Raw genomic sequence first — 19,107 nt, forward strand, 5'->3', positions numbered from 1 at the left:
TTTTAGCCCCGGACTCAAGTTAATCCTTCAGACTCAAGTTACAAACCCCGAGATCGTGAGGTTTCAGTCCTTCTCCATAGGAGTCTATGGGTGCAACTCACTTGGTCAACCAACAAGGCAAACATGAAGACCAAGGAGCTTTCCAAAGAAATCAGACATAAAGTGGTGGAGAAGCACCGTTCAGGAGAGAGTTATAAGAAGATTTAAAAGTCACTTATTATCCCTTTGAGTACGGTGAAATCCATCATCAAGAAATGGAAGATGTATCATAGCACCCATACTCCACCCAGATCAGGTCACCAGTGTGACCACTCCTTGGCTTTTATCACAAGATCTTGGCTATTCGTTGTTCACCTTGGCGTCTTGGTTTTCTATAGGTTTTCTTGGCGTATAGGTTTTCTATTACCATCGCTTTTCCGAAACCTTGTGAATTCTTGGCTTTTTCATTGGCTCATCTTGGCATTTATGAAAATGAGGAGTGGTCACACTGCAGGTCACCCATCCCAACTCAGCAGTCATGTAAGCAGGAAACTGGTTCGGGATGTCACTGTAAATCGAACAATGACTTTGAAAGATCTGCAAGGCTCTATGTCCGAGATGGGGTCAGTGTTCAACAATCAACAAGATCCCATTCCTTTCACAAAGCTGGCTTTAATGGATAGGTTGAAAGAAAGAAGCCATTACTGAAATAGACCACCGAAAAGCTCATATGGAGGTTGTGAAAAAGCATGTTAATGATACTGCAGGCTTGTGCAGAAAAGTTTTGGATTCAGACGAGACAAAAATTGAACTTTTTGGTATAAATAGAAAGTGCTACCTCTGGCGAAAGCCTAACACTGCACATCACCCAGTTAACACCACCCCCACTGTCAAGCATGTGATGGCAGCATTATGTTATGGGGCTGTTTTTCATCAGCAGGGACTGGCAAGCTTGTTGGGATAGAAGGGACAATGTACGGTGCAAAGTACAGGAGAATCCATGATGAAAACCTGTTTGAATCAGCCATGAATGTGAAACAGGGAATGAGATTCACATTTTGGCAGGACAATGATCCAGAGCACAAAGCTAAAGACACACTGGAGTGGCTGAATAAGAAGAAAATAAATGTTCTTGAGTGGCCCAGTCAAAGCCCTGACTTGAACCCACGTGAACATTTATGGCGAGACTTGAAGATTGCAGTCCATCGATGATCCCCATCAAACTTGGCAGGACTACAACAATTGTCATGTGAAGAATGGAAAAAAAATTCACCATCTCATTGTGTAAAGCTGGCAGAGATCTTCACTAAAAGACTCGTAGCAGTCATTGCTGCAAAAGGTGGCTGAATACTTTTACAACCAGTGAATTTTGATTTGTACGATTTTTGAAGTATTCTTGACATGTAACCTCCTTCAACTATAACAGTGTTTAGTTTGATCTCTTCAGTTATGAATAAAAAAGTTAAATTTAAAAACACAGTTTTTACATAGTTCATCAAAATGTAGCATTTTTGGAAGGGGTGAATACTTTTGCAGGCCACTGTCGGTGAAGGCTGGATTATGACAGTTCATCACTTGGTGGAATCGCTACACAGGATTTGTATTCATTACAGAAAGTGCAGAACAAGTGTGCTCGCTTGATATTTCAGCAACCTGAATGGTCCCATGTAACCCCCATGTTTAGCCAATTGCACTGGCTCCCAGTGACAGAGAGAATACAACATAGAATAATTATTCAAACTTTCAAGTCCTTGTCATCTTCCAGCAAACATCTCATCATGTCTTCCACAGCAGAGAATACCTTACTTCATTCTACAGCAGCTTCTCCCAATTGGTGCACATAAATTCCACAATACAATAAATTCCACAGCAGTGGGCTATAGTTCATTTCACTCAATTGCCTCTCTGCTTTGGAACAAACTCCCAATTTCAATGAGAACAAGAAAAAGAGCAAGCAGAGATTTCAGACCCTTGCCAGGACTTGTTTTGTGTGGTGTTTGCAATGTTTTGTAAGGTGCATTTTGTGTGGTGTTTGTGTACTGGTGTGTTACTTAATGAATAATAGACATAACTAGAACTGCCACTTTATAACTGCTGGCATTGATGACCGGGTACCAAGACGTCCCACTTTAATGCAACCCGCTTTGATTGGACGCCTGACCCTGACCCATGACGTTTTTTATTATTATTGAATTGAATTTAGAATGGGATTAAAATAAATTCAATTCAAACCAAATGGAAGACCAAATAAGTACAGTCCTGCATTGCAGTAGTCAAGGAACCCAAACAAGCAAAAAGCAAAGATGAAGTCAACAGGAGGAACCTGGATAGGATTCGGGAATAAGCTGCTACTCCTTTACCCTCAAACCCATCCAGGCACAGCCAAGTAAGTGAGCCTTATTCAACCCCCCCCCACCCCCTCAAAAAAACCCCATATCAAAAAATTAAATAATTCTGGCTGCAAAACCATGTGTCTGATCAAGTTGAAATTTAAAACATGTATTCCGCATCACATCAAGATCATAATTTTGAAGTTTCACTTCGATTGATGATGTGGTTCCAGAGAAAACATAATTTTAATATTTTTCTTCAATCCAATATGGCTGCCAAAATCACGTGACCGATCAATTATTCCCAAACAAACTTGTACATCTATGTCTTGAGAAAAATTTGTGTGAAGTTTCCCTTCGATCTGTACAGCTGTTCGGGAGAAGAAGATTTTTTATAGGTTTTCGGGTAAATCCAATATGGCTGCCAAACCATGTGACCTATGATGTCATATTGTGAACCTTTTGTTCCTCATGGATAGGAGGTCATACATGTAAGTTTCGCTTTGATCTGTTCAACCACTTCAGAGAAGAATATTTTTGAAGGTTTTTTGTTTTTTAAACACTATGGCTGCCAAATCACATGACTGATGATGTCATCAAGTTTTTTTTTTTTCTGTGGACCATTATATCCTGAGATGACCTTCAAAATTTTTCATAATGATCAGATGTAGCATTGTACATATACAATTATGACGTCATAACAAAGGGACCAATGACGTCATGAAAAATCACATATTTCCAATGAAGAGCACTTGACATGTGCCAAGTTTCATTTTTTTCCTCGGTGTGTTTTCAGAGATAGAGGACCAAAGTTTTTGCATTTGTCCAACATGGCTGCCACACTACGTAACCTATGATGTCATAATTGTCACTAAAACATTCTACATGAGTAATCGCTCCGATGGTAAAAAAAAAAAAAATTTTTGTCTAAATCTGACAAGCGGTTGCGGTTAAAAACATTGAAGTTCTGTGTGGACAAACAAACAGACAAATGGACCCGAATGCAATATCCTCTCCTTTGGCAAGGGTCAATATAACGACAGTTTAATCTTTCAAAAGTGCCTGAAGACTAATTTATGTCTGTCTGTCTGTCTCTCTCTCTCTACTCCCCCTCCCCCACCTTGTATGCATTGGGAAAAGGTGTTATATAAATACAATCATTTTTATTATTATTACATTCCGACCGAGGACCTTCCCTCATATTGGATTCACTCAAGCAGTTTCTTTATGGTCACGGCATTGTCACGAGCCGAACTTGAGAGCTCATAGAACACCTTACCCCATGCAGTCCTGAGTAAAGGATATGGGACTTTATTTATGGAACACAGTTTATTGGAAGAAAAAGTTGAAGAATCTCATAGTTTCCCCACCTTGAGAGCACGAGTGGAAAATGTGATTGGTCGAGACAGTGCACAATTTTTCCAAAGTACAGCTAAACTGAAAGTTTAACGACTGCTGAAGGCCCGGTCACACCTTGACGTTTTAGCCAACGTATGCCGATTTTTGAATTTTTTTTCTAAAACGCTGGCACACGTTGAATACGTTATGGGTAAGTTTTGATAACATTGAGAGCACGCTGAAAAAAACACTGCCATACGTCGTTGTACGTTGGCTTTAAACGTTGTACTTTTTGGTTGTCCTCAAATTTTTTCATGCTTGAAATTTCACGATGTATGCCGGCGTATGACTCACACGTTCCGCTACGCTGGCCACAAGTTGTATGCACGGTCTGCGATCGTTGACAGACGTCAACACATGCTACTTGTAAGTTAATCATAAGTTGAGACACGCCGAGGTAATGTTTAGCGTACCCGAAACTTATTTCTAACCTATGATTAACGTGTTGTTGGCACGTTACGCGATCGTTGCCACACGTCGACAGACGTTACTTTTAAGTTACTCATAGGCTGAAAGACGTCGGTATAATGGATCGTCCTTGCGTCAGCGTCCACGGCCACAGCCAGGACACTTATTTGCAGCATTCTTCAAACTTTTCTTCGGCATGACGAGGATGTTCACACTTCGATGTCTAGCTTGGCTATGATTCCAATTGTCCATCAGCAGCGTCTATTTAAAATAGTCGAGTTTGAGCGTTTTAACACGTTCAGAAGAAACGCTTCAAATTTCCAAACCCCAGTGTCAAAAAACAAAGGCGAGTGACAGCAATTTAAATCGTTCATTGTAAACAATGAAAATAGCTGAGTGGTACCGTTTAAAAGTCGTTGAGTGTAAAAAAATCCAATAGTTGAGCGCAAGCGTCTACTTTCAATAGTGGAGATGCAGCCATTTAAATCGTTGAGTTTATCATTTAAATCGTTAAACGCAAGGACGATCCATCATAACCCACACCCTCCCCCTCACACTCACCTACTACTGCCAACATGAACAAACTACTACTAATACTAATACTAATACTAATACTGATACTGATACTGATACTGTTACTGCTGACATGGACATCGACTCAAAAAGGACTCGAAAACACTGTTGGGTTCCCCTTTTATGAGCAGCATTTTTATATACCAATTCCCAAAACCGCTGGGAACACGTCTTTATATGGCAGTTGTAAGTTAGAAACACGTTCATTTATTTTTTTTTTGTCGAACGGAAGACGTCATTGGAATACGTCTACATATGTCGATGTGTGTTGGGACTACGTAAAGAATTGGTTCAAAGCACGTCAAACACAAGTTAGAAATAAGTTTCGCGTAAAAAAGACATTACTGCGACGTGTTTCGACTTTTGAGTAGCTTATAAGTAGCGTTTGTGGACGTGTGTAAGCGTCCACATATCGTGTGTAAAACTTATCCCCATCGCATGCGGAACGTGTGTCATACGCCGAGTACGTCGTAAAATTTTGAACATGTTTAAAATTTCTTGACGTACTCTACTTACTACGACGTATGATAGCGTACTTTAGCGTTGTACTCACCTATACCAAACTTACTCATACCGTATTTGACGTGCCCCAACGTTTTAGACATTTTTCTTAAGTCGGCATACGCTGGCAAGATCGCCAAGGTGTGACCGCGATGTTGACACTTCCATTTCTACGGCAGTTATGATTCGAATCGTTGTGCGTCAGCCTTTTAATAGGCTACGTCATGACATCGTCGGCGATGCGTGCAACGCACTATGCCTAAGTTAGACTATCGTTGGGCATCGGTTGTGTAGGCCGACAACAGGTTCAGCATTCGTTGGTATAAGTTATCTATAACACAACGAAACGTTCTGTGTCCGTTACCAATGCGTTATACATAAGACCAAGTCGCTATGAATACGTCCGGATCTTTAAAAAAAAACATCAAAAGTTCAACGTAAGCCAGCGTTTTACATACATTTTAATACGTTGCCATCGCTGGCTAAAACGTCAAGGTGTGACCGGGCCTTAAAGTGAAGGACATATTCACTTTTTCATCGCCAATGAGGTTTATCCATGCATTTACGTAATAACAATCCTTCTGCTTACTATTCTCAGATAAACGAATGATTTTTTTTAATGATCTTTGTGAAAAAGATGCACGAAGCAAACATCCAGTATTATGTGGAACATATATTTTGCCCAAGTACTGCTAAACTCAAGATTTTTGGAACTACCAAGAAGGTGATTTGTGTTCTACAGTGTTCAAATATGTAATTCAATGGAAATAAAGTAAAAGTTTAAAAGGCTGTAGAAAAACGAAACCCCACTGAATTGGAAGTTTACCACCATTGACGCACCATGTTTTACACCACCTTATTTAACACATTAAATTAGTTATTTGTGAACCCTGGTGTTGGCTTAATGGTGAAGGTGACTAGATTGAGATCCTTGCATCTTGAGTTTAAGACCCTGTTGAGCTGTTGAAATTAATACCAGATGGGTTAACTCAGCCTGATATCCGTCTGAGATTGGCAAAATGAGTATCAGAGTACCATCTTACTGGTAACAGGTGCAATGCATCAGTGGCACAGCTGTGCTTCCACAAATGATGGATCCACAGGCCTGCACCCATGGGTGGGGGCGGGGTGTTTGGTGTGTATGCACCATCCCCCCAAATTCCAAAGGTCCACATTTTTAGAAGCATTCTTTTGGCTCACAGCCAGCAGACACATGAATATCACTGCCAAGGTAAGTGAATCTCTCCGTGACCTCAACATTCTCACCACAAACAGGTACAGAGAAGATAGCAGCATCCGAGATGGCATTGAAAGCTTGGATCTTAGTTTTGACCCAGGAAACCCATAATCCCAGCAGCTGACTCCTCATTCAACACATCAAGGGCCCCCAATAGGATATCCAGAGTCTCCGCAAAGATGACTGAATCATCTGCGAAATCAAGGTCAGAGATCTTGGCATTCCCAAACAATGCACCGCAGCTTGATCTCTCTGACATAGTATAGTTCAGAACTCACATTGATCAGTTTGGTGGTACCCCACAAAGACCGAGAATTCTCCAGAGGGCATCCCGATTCACTGAATCTAACATTTTGTGGAGATCAACATAGGCTGTGAGCAGCCCCTGCCGAAACTCATCTGTATTTGATGAGGACCCGATGGGCAAGGATATGGTCAATCATTGACCTCTTTGGTGTAAAGTCTGACTGTTCTGGGTACTGGTGCTCAAGCAGATGGTGGCGAACCCTATCAAGAATTATCCGAGCAAAGACCTTGCCCGGCACTGAGAGCAGCGTCACCCCTCGGTAGTTGTTGCAGTCTTGGCGATCACCATTCCCTTTCCAGAGAGGGACAACAAGGCCCCTCTTCCATTCAGTTGGGATGATGCCTGTGTTGCAGGTACAGCTCAGAACTGCATGCAATGACATGAGTACAGCATTTCCACCAGCCTTGAGAAGTTCAGCATGGATGCCACAGATCCCAGGAGCTTTACCCCATTTCAACCGGTTCACCGCAGCCTGTGTTTATACAAATGAAGGTGGACTACAGTTGATTGGAGGGTCAGCAGTAGGGACTGTAACACCCCTGACGTCCAACTCAACAGCTTGTGGATCAGCCTGGTACAGCCGCTCAAAGTAACTGGCCCAGCAGGCCTTCACTTTGGACTCCTCTGTCAAGAGCCTACCACCCTCTGCTATAACTGCAGTACACTGATGGACAGATTTGAAGGAATTCAATGAACAAATTCCCCTGAAAGCAGCATGAGAATCACTTGACCACAGGTGATGCTCCACCCCCTCACGTGTTCCTCACACATAGGCCTCCACATCCACCTTCAGCGCATGGACAGTTTAACACTTCAACTCCCTGAATAGCTTAGCTCTGGCATTAAGCCTGTGACTCTGGTCAATGGTATACAGTGTTCCTTGAGAGACAAAATTCTTCTTCACCCTCCGGTGAGTTCCATGAAATCCTCCGGCAACATAAAAAATGGTGCTCCAGAAGGCACTCCACAGCTCCTCGGGATTCCCAAAAGCACCCAGATCCCCTCAATTCCCCACTCAGCCTGTTTGTAAACTCCTCAGCTACCTTCTCATCCTTGAGCTTGCCAACCTCCAGCCTAGGCTAGGATGGAACCATTCATCCAGATTTAAGCTGGAACTTCAGAGTTGCTACCACAAGCCTGTGGTTGGTATTGAGGAACTGAGCACTCCGGTAGACCCTGCAGTTCTGGATCATCCTCCAGCGACCATCAAGGAGCACATGGTCAATCTCCTTTGCCCCACCAACAGCGTTGGAATACCAAGTCCAGCGATGAGCTTGTGGGTGCTGAAACCATGAACCAGCAAACCCTAAGTCCATGACTTCTTGCAAAGTCAAAGAACTTCATGCTATTCTGGTTCACAGTTCCAGACCCATGGGGACCAACACACGTCTCATAACCATCCCTATCAGTTCCAGTCGATGAATTGAAATCCCCCAAGACTAGAATTGTATCTCGCCTGGGGAAGTGATCAACCACAAATTCGAACGTGGCATAGAATGCATCCTTACAGCGAGATCACTCACCTCAGTCGGAGCATATACACTATACAGAGACCAGGGAAATGACATCCAAGGAGTGACAAATCCTTAGTCTCATAATACACTCATTGACCATTGTTACCTCAATTATCGTGGGAGTCAGCTTATTGGACACAGCTACAGCAACTCCTTGTGCATGGTAACCATCAGAGCGAACAGACCAATAGTAGGTGTAACGACCCACAATGATCTCCTCGCCACTATCCGGTCTCCGAACCTCTGAGAGTGCTGCAATACCAATGTTCAAACGCTTGATCTCAGATGATAACAGAGACAGGTGATCATCCTCTCTTGTGGGTAGGACATTCCAGGCACCCACCCGAAGCGCCTCAGGTTAACCCAAGGAGACTGCCGTCTGCACCTCAGCACCACCCTGATACATACCACCGCAATCTGACGTGGGAATATTACCCTGTGGTTTTCCTTCTGTCCTCAAAGAGTGGGGGTCCCGAAGGCTCTGTCCCAATCCCGTCATCCGGTGAGCTGACCTGCGGAGGGCAGCTGCACAGGAGATACTCCCATGGAGTGGGTTTTCAATTTTCTTTGCGTTTTTGTGTTTTGCGCAATGAAGGGTTTTACGGTGGCCAGAGTGCAAATCCTGCCACCAACCTCATTAAAAAAACATAGTAACGCAACTGCAGGAGGACATCCGCAGACATAGTTGGACACGAGAGATGGATGGCCGTTGGCTCACAAGGATTTCCATTGCTCTTTGTCAGGTTTTCTTTTTTATCCTGCTTGGTGTCGATATTTTGTTGAAGTCCTGGCAAATGAAAACTAGTTGCGTCGCATTTTCATGATGGATTTACGTCAGGACTTCTCCATTCGATGTGCACCTTGAGCATCAGACATCATGGTACTCGCTCAGCTCGCTGAAAGTAGCCATATTTCCTGTTGTTTTTATATCAATATAATTAAGAATCGATAGGTTTTATTGAGACCTTGTCCTTCTTCCTTGTGACCTTGATGAAACCTCGATTTTTGCACAGCAAATTTTGGGCAAATACGCATGCGCCATCTAAGCTTTGGCAAGATGGCTCTCTCTACCCCTGCCAATCATTTTCGTGTTGTGCAGGGTGTCCCAGAATTCACGACGAAACAGAAAATGAGAATTTTATTTTTTATTTTTGTCCCCTTCCCTTCCACAACGTCAGAGATGGGGACATTAAAATGAGCTCCGACTGCACGATCGTCCATCTGTCCATGTACTTTTGTGTCCAAGACATTTCAAAAATCATTATAAACATTTAGCTTTCATGGTGTGGATATCTTATTCGTCATGACATTATCTCAACCTGATTACATCACGGCAGTGATTGGTTGAATTCTGTTGCCATGGCAACCTTCTCAGTAATTTGGTTTGTGTACGCGATATTTCAAAAACCGTTCAAGATTTAGTTTTCACCTGACACAGATCTATTCCTCATTATACCACCCACAAGAAGGGGGACCTGGACTATCAGCTCCTTGTTGTACTGAAAATATGGTCAACCGAGCCCATCAATCATGTTGAATTATTATTATCTAACCAATCATATTACGTGTTAAATGCAATCTTGCTTTTAGTAGTGAATTCTGGTTTACCCTGTAGAGTGTAGATGATAATGCCTTGCTCATTAGACATGCATAAGCTCCTTTGTCGATGAGTCTTCCATTACGGTAGGAAATAAAAGCCTGCCAGGGTGACCTCGCAGTCACATGTAAACCATGATGTGGTCGGACGGACGGACGCCCTGCTCATTGATCCGATCTCTTGGTGTTGGTCCTGGAAATGATCCAGTTCAGAAAAAAATATCGCAGTGGCCACGATGGTGACATCATTTCGATTTTACCAGCGATTTATTCAGAGTAATTAATGATACTCTATTCTGTGTACGCAATAATTAATGATGTAAATAACAGTACGTACACGTACCGTGATGTAATATTGTTCCAGCATCACAAATCAGCGGCTCAGATGGGGAATGCATATGAGAGAGAAACAAAACAGAACCCATGAAACAACGCCGGCTGGACATATAATACGTGTGTGTGTGTGTGTGTGTGTGTGTGTGTGTGTGTGTGTGTGTGTGTGTGTGTGTGTGTGTGTGTGTGTGTGTGTGTGTGTGTGTGTGTGTGTGTGTGTGTGTGTGTGTGTGTGTGTGTGTGTGTGTGTGTGTGTGTGTGTGTGTGTGTGTGCGCGCGTGCACGTCTTCGCACAATAACATCGCCATGAATAAATCACATCCCCCATGAATACAGTGCTGCACAAAGACATCGGAATCTCACCGAGCCTACGCAGACATCCTGCAGAAATCCTCGCAATTGACGCCGACCTTTACATCCCCGGGATCATGTGGCGCGTCCTGACGTCCCTGTCGGAGACCGCACGGCGAACGTGCTAGGATCGTGACGAGGAGGTAAAGGGCGGCCCCTCACAAAGGAGCGCACTGTGCAAGCTCGCCGAGCACAGAGTCGTGTGACGTCAGGCTCCCGGGAGGACTGTTCCACCCTTCCCCGGTCCTCTTCGTACGGGCTGCATTGCTCCGACCGCTGAGCACGGATCAGTGCTGAGAGCCCCACATGGCCGCGAGAGCTGGGTAAGACAGAACGCTGTGTCATTGTGATGCAGGACGCGCCATTCAAAGAACGACAAGGAGCACGGCTCTCTCACCGAGCATATTTCCGTGTTTGTGATACACAAACATTAATATGGCGTTGTGGGGGGGGGGGGATTTGTATACCCTGAAAGCAACGTAAGCTCTACATGGTACGCAGCTTGACTGGTGGACCCGATGTTGACATCATCATGAACAGGTGTACACGGCAAATTTTGATTACTGGTCTAAGGTGTCGGCAGAAGGCAGCACAGGTCACGGGCACTTGGTTTTAAACAAATGGTGACGAACACGGACACCGCTCAAGAAGATGTCATTTATTCGAAACACAATTAAGGTGTTAACGACTGAAATACTGGAGGGGCACTCAGTATGAGTGCATACCTCCGCAGGCTGATTCGTTTTAAGTTTTGTGTCCCACTGATAGGCCGCATCTAGTTTGGGACTTGAACTAAAATTTCATCGCCTTGTTCTTGTAACCTCATTCACCGAGTTTCATCTGAATCCATCCATAACTTTTTGAGATATTGTGCTTTGTATCGTTTTTGGCCCCATCTCTCAATGATGAAAAAAATCGCTCAAAAATTCTCAAATCCGGATTCGGATTGTGACCTTCACCAAAAATCCAATAATTTCATCTGTGTCACATACCCATACTCTCCCCAAAATTCCGTCGGAATCCGTCCACAACTTTTGGAGATATTTTGTTCAAAAAACAAACAACCAACTTGCAAAATCCCCCCCCCTCCCCACCCCACTCTCCAAAGGTTGCCATGGATACATCAAATTATCCATTTCATTAAGATTAATATTGACAATCTGAATCAAAGCTCAGGTCAATCGGATGGAATTTTTTTTTTGAAAATTGCTGCTTAATTTTCAGGTTAATCGGATGTAAACTGATGACGTTTCAGATGAAATTTGATGATTTTAGAAGATTGCCCTTGAGTCGATCTTTGACCTTTCGACCTCAAAAATAGTTTCTCCCAATTCAGTGATGCAATATGCAAATCCTATTGAACTTTCAAGTCAATCGGATTAAAAAATGACGATGTTACAAACTTGACCTCAACATGACCTTTGACCTCAAAATAAATATGCTTCTCAGTTAGGATTACCTCTACAAGTTGGTAAAGTTTCATGATGATCAGTTTAGAATTGTGACCTGAAGGTGATTGATAAAAATACAGACACAGACAGACTAGAGGTGAAAACATAACCTCCATCCACCTTCGGCGGCAGAGGTAATAAATCTTTGTGTATAAAATATGACCGTGACAACGTGGACTCTGGACGTGTTCCTTTATTTCTTGTGTGTGTTATAAAACCATCACACTTGCTGGCAGAATGGGTAGAGCATCCACTCTGAGTCTGGGAGGTAGCCCACTCGGTGATTCAAACCCAGGCTGAGCCGGATCAAAAACTTTGTAAAGAAAGAGTACGTGTGCGCTTCCTTGCTTGATGCTCAGCATTTTAAAATGAGAGAGCAAGGACAAACAACAATGTGAAGGCAACGGCAATTAACTACCCAGTTTAACCCTTGCCAAGAAACTGCTTCGGCAGCACCAACTGTGGAGTATGGTAGGTACATCAAAAACAAAACATCTACACGACAGTGGCCCTCAGGCCTCAGATACAAATTTCCTAAAGGCAACCCAGATTTTCAAATCTCAAAATGCAAAGCCCGTCTGCATTCGCTTTGTCCTCAAACTAAACTGGATAAACACAACAGTTCAAAAAAAAAAAAAAAAAAACTTGTACATTTTATTAATTCATGTTCTCCATGTTCCCATAACTAGCAAATACAACTCGTCTCATCGCTGCCGGGAATATTCAGGGTTGGGGGGAGAAAGAGGGAGGGAGAGAGAGGGGAGGGAGAAAGAGAGAAAGAGAGAAAGAGAGAAAGAGAGAAAGAGAGAAAGAGAGAAAGAGAGAAAGAGAGAAAGAGAGAAAGAGAGAAAGAGAGAAAGAGAGAAAGAGAGAAAGAGAGAAAGAGAGAAAGAGAGAAAGAGAGAAAGAGAGAAAGAGAGAAAGAGAGAAAGAGAGAAAGAGAGGTAGAAAGAGAGAAAGAGAGAGAGAGAGAGAGAGAGAAAGAGAGAAAGAGAGGTAGAAAGAGAGAAAGAGAGAGAGAGAGAGATGAGAGAGAGAGATATGAGAGAGAGAGATGAGAGAGAGAGAGAAAGAGAGAAAGAGAGAAAGAGAGAAAGAGAGGTAGAAAGAGAGAAAGAGAGAGAGAGAGAGAGAGAGAGAGAGAGAGAGAGAGAGAGAGAGAGAGAGAGAGAGAGAGAGAGAGAGAGAGAGAGAGAGAGAGAGAGAAAAGAAAAGAGAGGCAAGAGAGAAAAGAAAAGAGAGGCAAGAGAGAAAGGTGAGGGGAGTAGGTGGGGTGAACAAAGAAAATGATATGTTCTGCTTAATGACCGAAAAAACACAAACACACACACACACACACACACACACACACACACACACACACACACACACACACACACACACACACACACACACACACACACACACACACACACACACACACACACACACACACACACACACACACACACACACACACACACACACACACACACTTCAGTACTCAGCGATTTTGGCCTGAACAACATGGAAATCAAGTAAATTACCAAATACCAACATTCCAAACATAGGAGCAATACCCCTGGGCACTCACCTAGTAGCGGCTGGATATGATAACCAGGGAACAACAGTGTGAACCTCAAACATCAGGGTCCTTCGCTCAAACTTGACAGATCTCTCAATCCAGGTTGCAAGTAACAAACCAGACATAATCTGCTTAACAGAAAATTTCTTCCTTCAAGACGTCTCTGACTCCCTCGTATCTCTCCCGAATTACTCCCTCCTCCGGTATGACAGACTTGAGTCTCATCCTGGTGGCTGAGTTGCTCTCTTCATCAAAGACTCTATTCTTCACTCACCATGCACTGCCTTCTCTCGCCCATACCCCCAGGAATACCTGTTGCTACGGCTTCACCTCCACTCCCACATCATGTTAAAGTGTGTATTGCACCATCCGCCAAACAGTGATGATTCCATTTACATCTTGCTCTCTGAAAACATGGACCAACTTATATCCACTTATCCCAACTCTCTCTTCCTCATATGTGGTGACTTTAATTGTCATCATGTCAGTTGGCTGGTTGTGAGTACCTCTCTCACCTGCCATGGCACTTCAGCATAAGACCAATTGTTACAGCATTTCTTCTCTCCATTCTCTTAATTTGCCTTTATTGCATACATCAAGAAATGTCTTTAATCGCATCTGACCTAAAAATTCTAATAACCACAGGTTGCTATGAGTGTTCGCTTTCCATCAACCATTCTTTTTTTCTAACTTCAGTGCCAACTCACCCTCTCACCCCTCCCTCTCAAAGCAACCATCACACACTTCTCCCTCCAAGCCCCCACCCCTCATCTTTCTCCCTCAACTCTCCCCACTCACCCTTCTCCCACAATTCAACCCCCTCACTCACCATTCTCAAAGTTGCCCCCCTCTCATCCACAAAGCTGCCTCCTTCCCTGCTCTCTAACTTCCATCTCATCTCTCCACCTCCTCAAATCATCAACTGCCTTCTGCCTCCTCTCTTGCCCCCTCCCTCTCCCCCAGCACCACAGAGCCTTTTCTGCTCCTCATCCGGCCCCCTCCCCAAGCTATTCTGCAATCCCCACACTCATTCAACAACTCTTCTTACCTCCCCCCCTCCCTTGTCCTACCCTCCCCCTCCCCTCCCATCCCCTGCACCCAAAGCCTCCTCCTGTCCCTCTTCATTAACAGTGTGGACGTCAAATATTAGGGGCCTTCGCTAAAACCTTTCAGATCTTTCCATGCAGGTTGCAAATGACAAACCAGACATTATCTGCCTACTTTCCTCCCTCAAGACGTCTCCGACTCCCAAGTATCTCTCCCTGGTTACTCCCTCCTCCAGTATGACAGACTTGAGCCTCATCCTGCTGGAGGAGTTACTTTCTTCATCAAAGACTCTATTCCTCACTCTCCATGCACTGCCCTCACTCCCCACACTCCCAAGAATATATATGGCTATGGCTTCCCCTCCACTCCCACCTCATGTTTATATGTGTGTTGTACCGTCCACCAAAGAGTGATGACTCCATTTACACCTCACAATCCGAAAACATGGATATATATATATATATATATATATATATATATATATATATATATATATATATATATATATATATATATATATATATATATATATATATATATATATACTAATAATGCCGAGAACTTTGGAGACCAGCTTCTATCTTCTCATCCAAACTCTCTCTTCCTCATATGTGGCGACTTCAATTGTCATCATGCCAGTTGGCTAGGTGTGGGTACCTCTCTCACCTGTCATGGCACTTCAGCAAAAGCTTTCTGCGACTCATTGGGACTGACTCAATCGGTCAACCTTCCGACCCGGATCTCAACCAATGGTACTCTATCTCTTCTGGATCTGATTTTGACAAATTTCCCTGAAAATATCTGCTGCTCTTCCTAAGCTCCAATCTGTTCTTCTGACTACATGTTTGTCAAAGTGGACATCTCTCTGGCTGTTATTAGAGAACCACCTCAGCACGGGCGAGCCTGGCATTTCAACCAAGCCGACTGGCAGGTTGAAGCAGACATAAGCAGATTATGTCTGACTTTCTCCTGCCCTTGGTTTACTGAAGCTTGTGATGAGGCAGTTGTCCTGAAACAACTTCCCTTTGCTTCATGGAAAGCAAACCCAACTGAGGGTAATCTCAGTTCCTTCCACAAAGCACGGAATAATTGTGTATCTACCCTCAGGAGAGCCAGAAAACAACATCTTTCTCATCTCAAGTCTGAACTCTCAAATGTCTCTCCCTCCTCCAAATCCTGGTGGTGTCTAATCAAATCTGTTTCTGGTGTATGTTCCCCCTTCATCCCCTCCTTCACCTCGAATGGCCGCACTGCTGATACCGCACGTGAAAAGGCTGAATGCCTAAACTCGGTGTTTGCATTGAAATCTTGTGTCCAAAACCCATTGCTTTCTGTACCCACCTTACCCAGTCGCACCTAACTGTCCCTGGACTCTGTGTCCTTTTCTCCTGACAAGGTGGAGAGCTTGCTGTCAAACCTCGACTCAGATTCTGCAACCGGTTCAGACGGCATCAGCCCACGTGTCCTAAATACATGCTCTTCTGCTCTTGCTCACCCTCTCTCTGTTCTATTCACCCTCTCACTTGCTCAAGGTCATCTGCCATCTGCTTGGAAATCAGCAAACATTACTGCCCTGCATAAAAAGGTGCAAAAACAGATCCCTGCAACTACAGACCAATCAGCCTTCTCCCAATCATCAGCAAGGTTATGGAATCTATCATCGCCACAGACATTAAATCCTTCCTCTTCTCCAATGGCCTGATTTCCGATTTTCAATTTGGTTTCAGACCAGGTCACTCTACCCTGGATATGCTGCTTCTGCTCTCCCAACAATGGATGGAGGTCCTCAATGCTGGACATGAAATCACAGCCATATCCCTGGACATATCGCGTGCTTTTGACACGGTCTGGCACCCTGCCCTGCTCACCAAACTCTTCCTATGGTATCCAAGACTATCTCCACTCATGGCTCGCAGACTTCCTCTCCTGTCGCAGTCAACGTGTGGCCCTAAATGGAGTTTTTTCATCCACTCTTCCTGTCAAGGCTGGAGTTCCTCAAGGTAGCGTTCTGGGCCCTGTTCTTTTTCTGGTTTTAAACAATAATCTGTCCTTCTCTCTGGAAAATCCTCCTTATCTCTTTGCTGATGACTCCACCCTCTGCCGTACCATCTGTCATCCCTCAGGCCGGCAAACAGCAGCTTCATCGCTCACTGCAGATCTGGTTAAAATCACAAACTGGTCCAACACGTGGAACATGTCTTTCAATCCTGACAAATATCACACTCTCACTATGTCTCTCCGAAAGGACCGTCTGGATCCCCCACCCCCCATCTACTTTCTCAACAATCCTCTGCAAGTCCTTTCATTCAAACTTCTGGGTCTCACTATCTGCCATGATCTTTCCTGGGAAAGCCACATTTCCAAGCTGGCCTCCACAGCCAGTCTCTGACTGGACATCCTCCATTGTGCAAAGTCCTTCCTTGACATCCCTGAGCTCCTGACCAAATACAAAGCTTTTGTGTCTGATGGAATTCTGCTTGCTCTCCCCTCTGGCTGGTGCTCCTGCCTCTCACCTTTCTCAGCTTCACGCTGTGGAAACCAAGGCATTTAGGATTATTGGTATCTCCCGCGATGAGGCTGAGTCTTTGGATCTCTCACTCTCACACCACAGGCAGGTCTGTAGTCCTTCTGTCTTTGACTGTCTCCTCTCCGGAATGCCCCCCCCCCGTCTTAGATATTTCCCCTCCATATTGCAGCAGGGCGCTAAACGTCTGCCAGCAACCCCCTTATGGTAAAACTACCAAAATCAAGAATCACTGCTCACCTTCACTCTTTCATTCCCCCTTTTTCCCACCTTTGGAATAAACTCCCACACTCTTCAATCCCACTCTTCCCTCTAGATCTTCAAAACAGCTGTTCACCACCATCTCTTATCTTCCCCCATCCAAAACCACGATCTTTTCCACCCCCACTAATCCACCCCAAACCCACCTCCTTCAAATTTCCTGCTTTCCTTCCTGAAAGTCCCTGTCGTGTCCATCTTCTTTACCCTGTGTAACCAACCCCATTCTTTGTGTTGGCTCTCATGCGAGCCTCGACAGTGTAAACAACAAAAAAACAACAACAACAACAACAACAACAAACTGTTGGACATGCATGACCCACAAATTATGTAATGGAGAAGAAAGTAAATATCTCTGGATTTTTTTTTTCATGCCATGTAAAAACTTTGGTACATCATGGGTGATAAAGGTTGTGGTGAAGTTCCATCTGAATTGTATGTGTAGTTCTTGAGAAGAAAGCCAATGCATATTTGAAGGGGCAACCCCTCCCCCTCTGGACACACCCTCGACTCCGATTTTGTTAGATGGTGTGAACAATCTTTGGTACATCATGGGTGATGAAGGTTGTGGTTATATGCCTGGTGTTGGCTTAATGCTTCGGGTGATAGGCTTGGGATCCTAGGCTCCTGAGTTCAAATCCTGCTTGGCCAATTAATTAATTCCAAGTGGGGCTGACTCAGCCTGTCATCCTTCTGGGGTTGGCAAAATGAGTACCAGCTTGCTGGGATGATTGATCCATTTGAGTATCCTGTCGGAGTGGCGACCTGTCCAGGATTGTGCGCAATAGCTCAGGAGACTGCTTTATCAGTACCAACTCTACAGAGTATGGTTCCAGGGAATGGATGGATGTCAGGATTGAAATACATATTCCAAGTGTTTGACCAGCTCTGTAGCGAGGGAAGATGCTCTCTGCATGCCTGTCTGAAGGATGAGGTATGGTACAGCAGAAGGCAGAGTCATCAGCATAGAGAAAAAGAGGATTTTCTTTTCCAGAGTCAGAAAGATGGTTGATGAAAATTAGGAATAGGATAGGGCCAAGAACACTGGTTTGGGGCATTCCAGCCATAGCAGGGTGAGGACATGAAAGGATTCCATCGAGAGCCACGTGTTGGCTACAAGAGTGGAGAAAGTCAGTAATCCAAGAGTGGAGTTGGCTTTGGATGCCATGGATAGAGAGTTTGGAAAGTAAGGCGGGATGCCAGGCTGCATCAAAAGTTCGACATATATCCAGATAGATGGCTCTTATCGCATGTCTGACATTGAGGGCCTCCATCGATTGTTGGGAGAGTAGAAGCCATTGTATAGTGATAGTTATTTCCCACATTTCATGTATTAGCAGAAGTGCGATGTTATTTAATTTTGATAAAGCGCATGCGTCGTTATATATACAACTAGAAGGGCACTCGGAAGAGCGCATTCCTCCGCCACGCAACGCCTGATCCACAAAAACATATCGGGCCCAATACATTTTTTAAAATATCATGCTATATATCGTTTTTGGCCCTATCTCTCAATGGTGAAGAATCATGTCACACACCCAACCTGGCCACCAAATTTCATCCGGATCCATCCACAACTTTTTGAGATATTCTGCATACAGCCAAACAAACAAACAAACAGACAAACAGACAGAAAGGGGTGAAAACATAACCTCCTTCACCTTCGGTGGCAGAGGTAAAAAAAAAAGTTCTGTCTCTCCTCCACCCATGTGCATTTTTAAAACACTATCTCTTCA

The 19,107-nt window shown here is 44.0% G+C and overlaps 2 protein-coding genes across 8 annotated transcripts in view; one reads left to right on the plus strand and one right to left on the minus strand.

Moving 5' to 3' along the window:
- LOC147015455 (uncharacterized) overlaps positions 1-10,687 on the minus strand; it is a 96,220-nt gene extending 85,533 nt beyond the window's left edge. The window contains exon 1 of one of the 2 annotated variants that reach the window (XM_085850218.1): positions 10,540-10,687. The gene's annotated coding sequence lies outside the window, so the exon portion shown is untranslated. The remainder of the gene's footprint in view (positions 1-10,539) is intronic. The other variant, XM_085850217.1, reaches the window with a different exon arrangement.
- A 25-nt stretch (positions 10,688-10,712) lies between these two features.
- LOC147015456 (interleukin-27 subunit beta-like) overlaps positions 10,713-19,107 on the plus strand; it is a 100,824-nt gene continuing 92,429 nt past the window's right edge. For 5 of the 6 annotated variants that reach the window (XR_015050344.1, XR_015050345.1, XR_015050343.1 and 2 more), the window contains exon 1: positions 10,713-10,850. The gene's annotated coding sequence lies outside the window, so the exon portion shown is untranslated. The remainder of the gene's footprint in view (positions 10,851-19,107) is intronic. The other variant, XM_085850221.1, reaches the window with a different exon arrangement.

The sequence above is a fragment of the Eptatretus burgeri genome, chromosome 12 (assembly GCF_056783735.1).
Source record: "Eptatretus burgeri isolate ZD-2024b chromosome 12, Ebu_testis_v1, whole genome shotgun sequence".
Classification (NCBI taxonomy): Eukaryota; Metazoa; Chordata; class Myxini; order Myxiniformes; family Myxinidae; genus Eptatretus; species Eptatretus burgeri.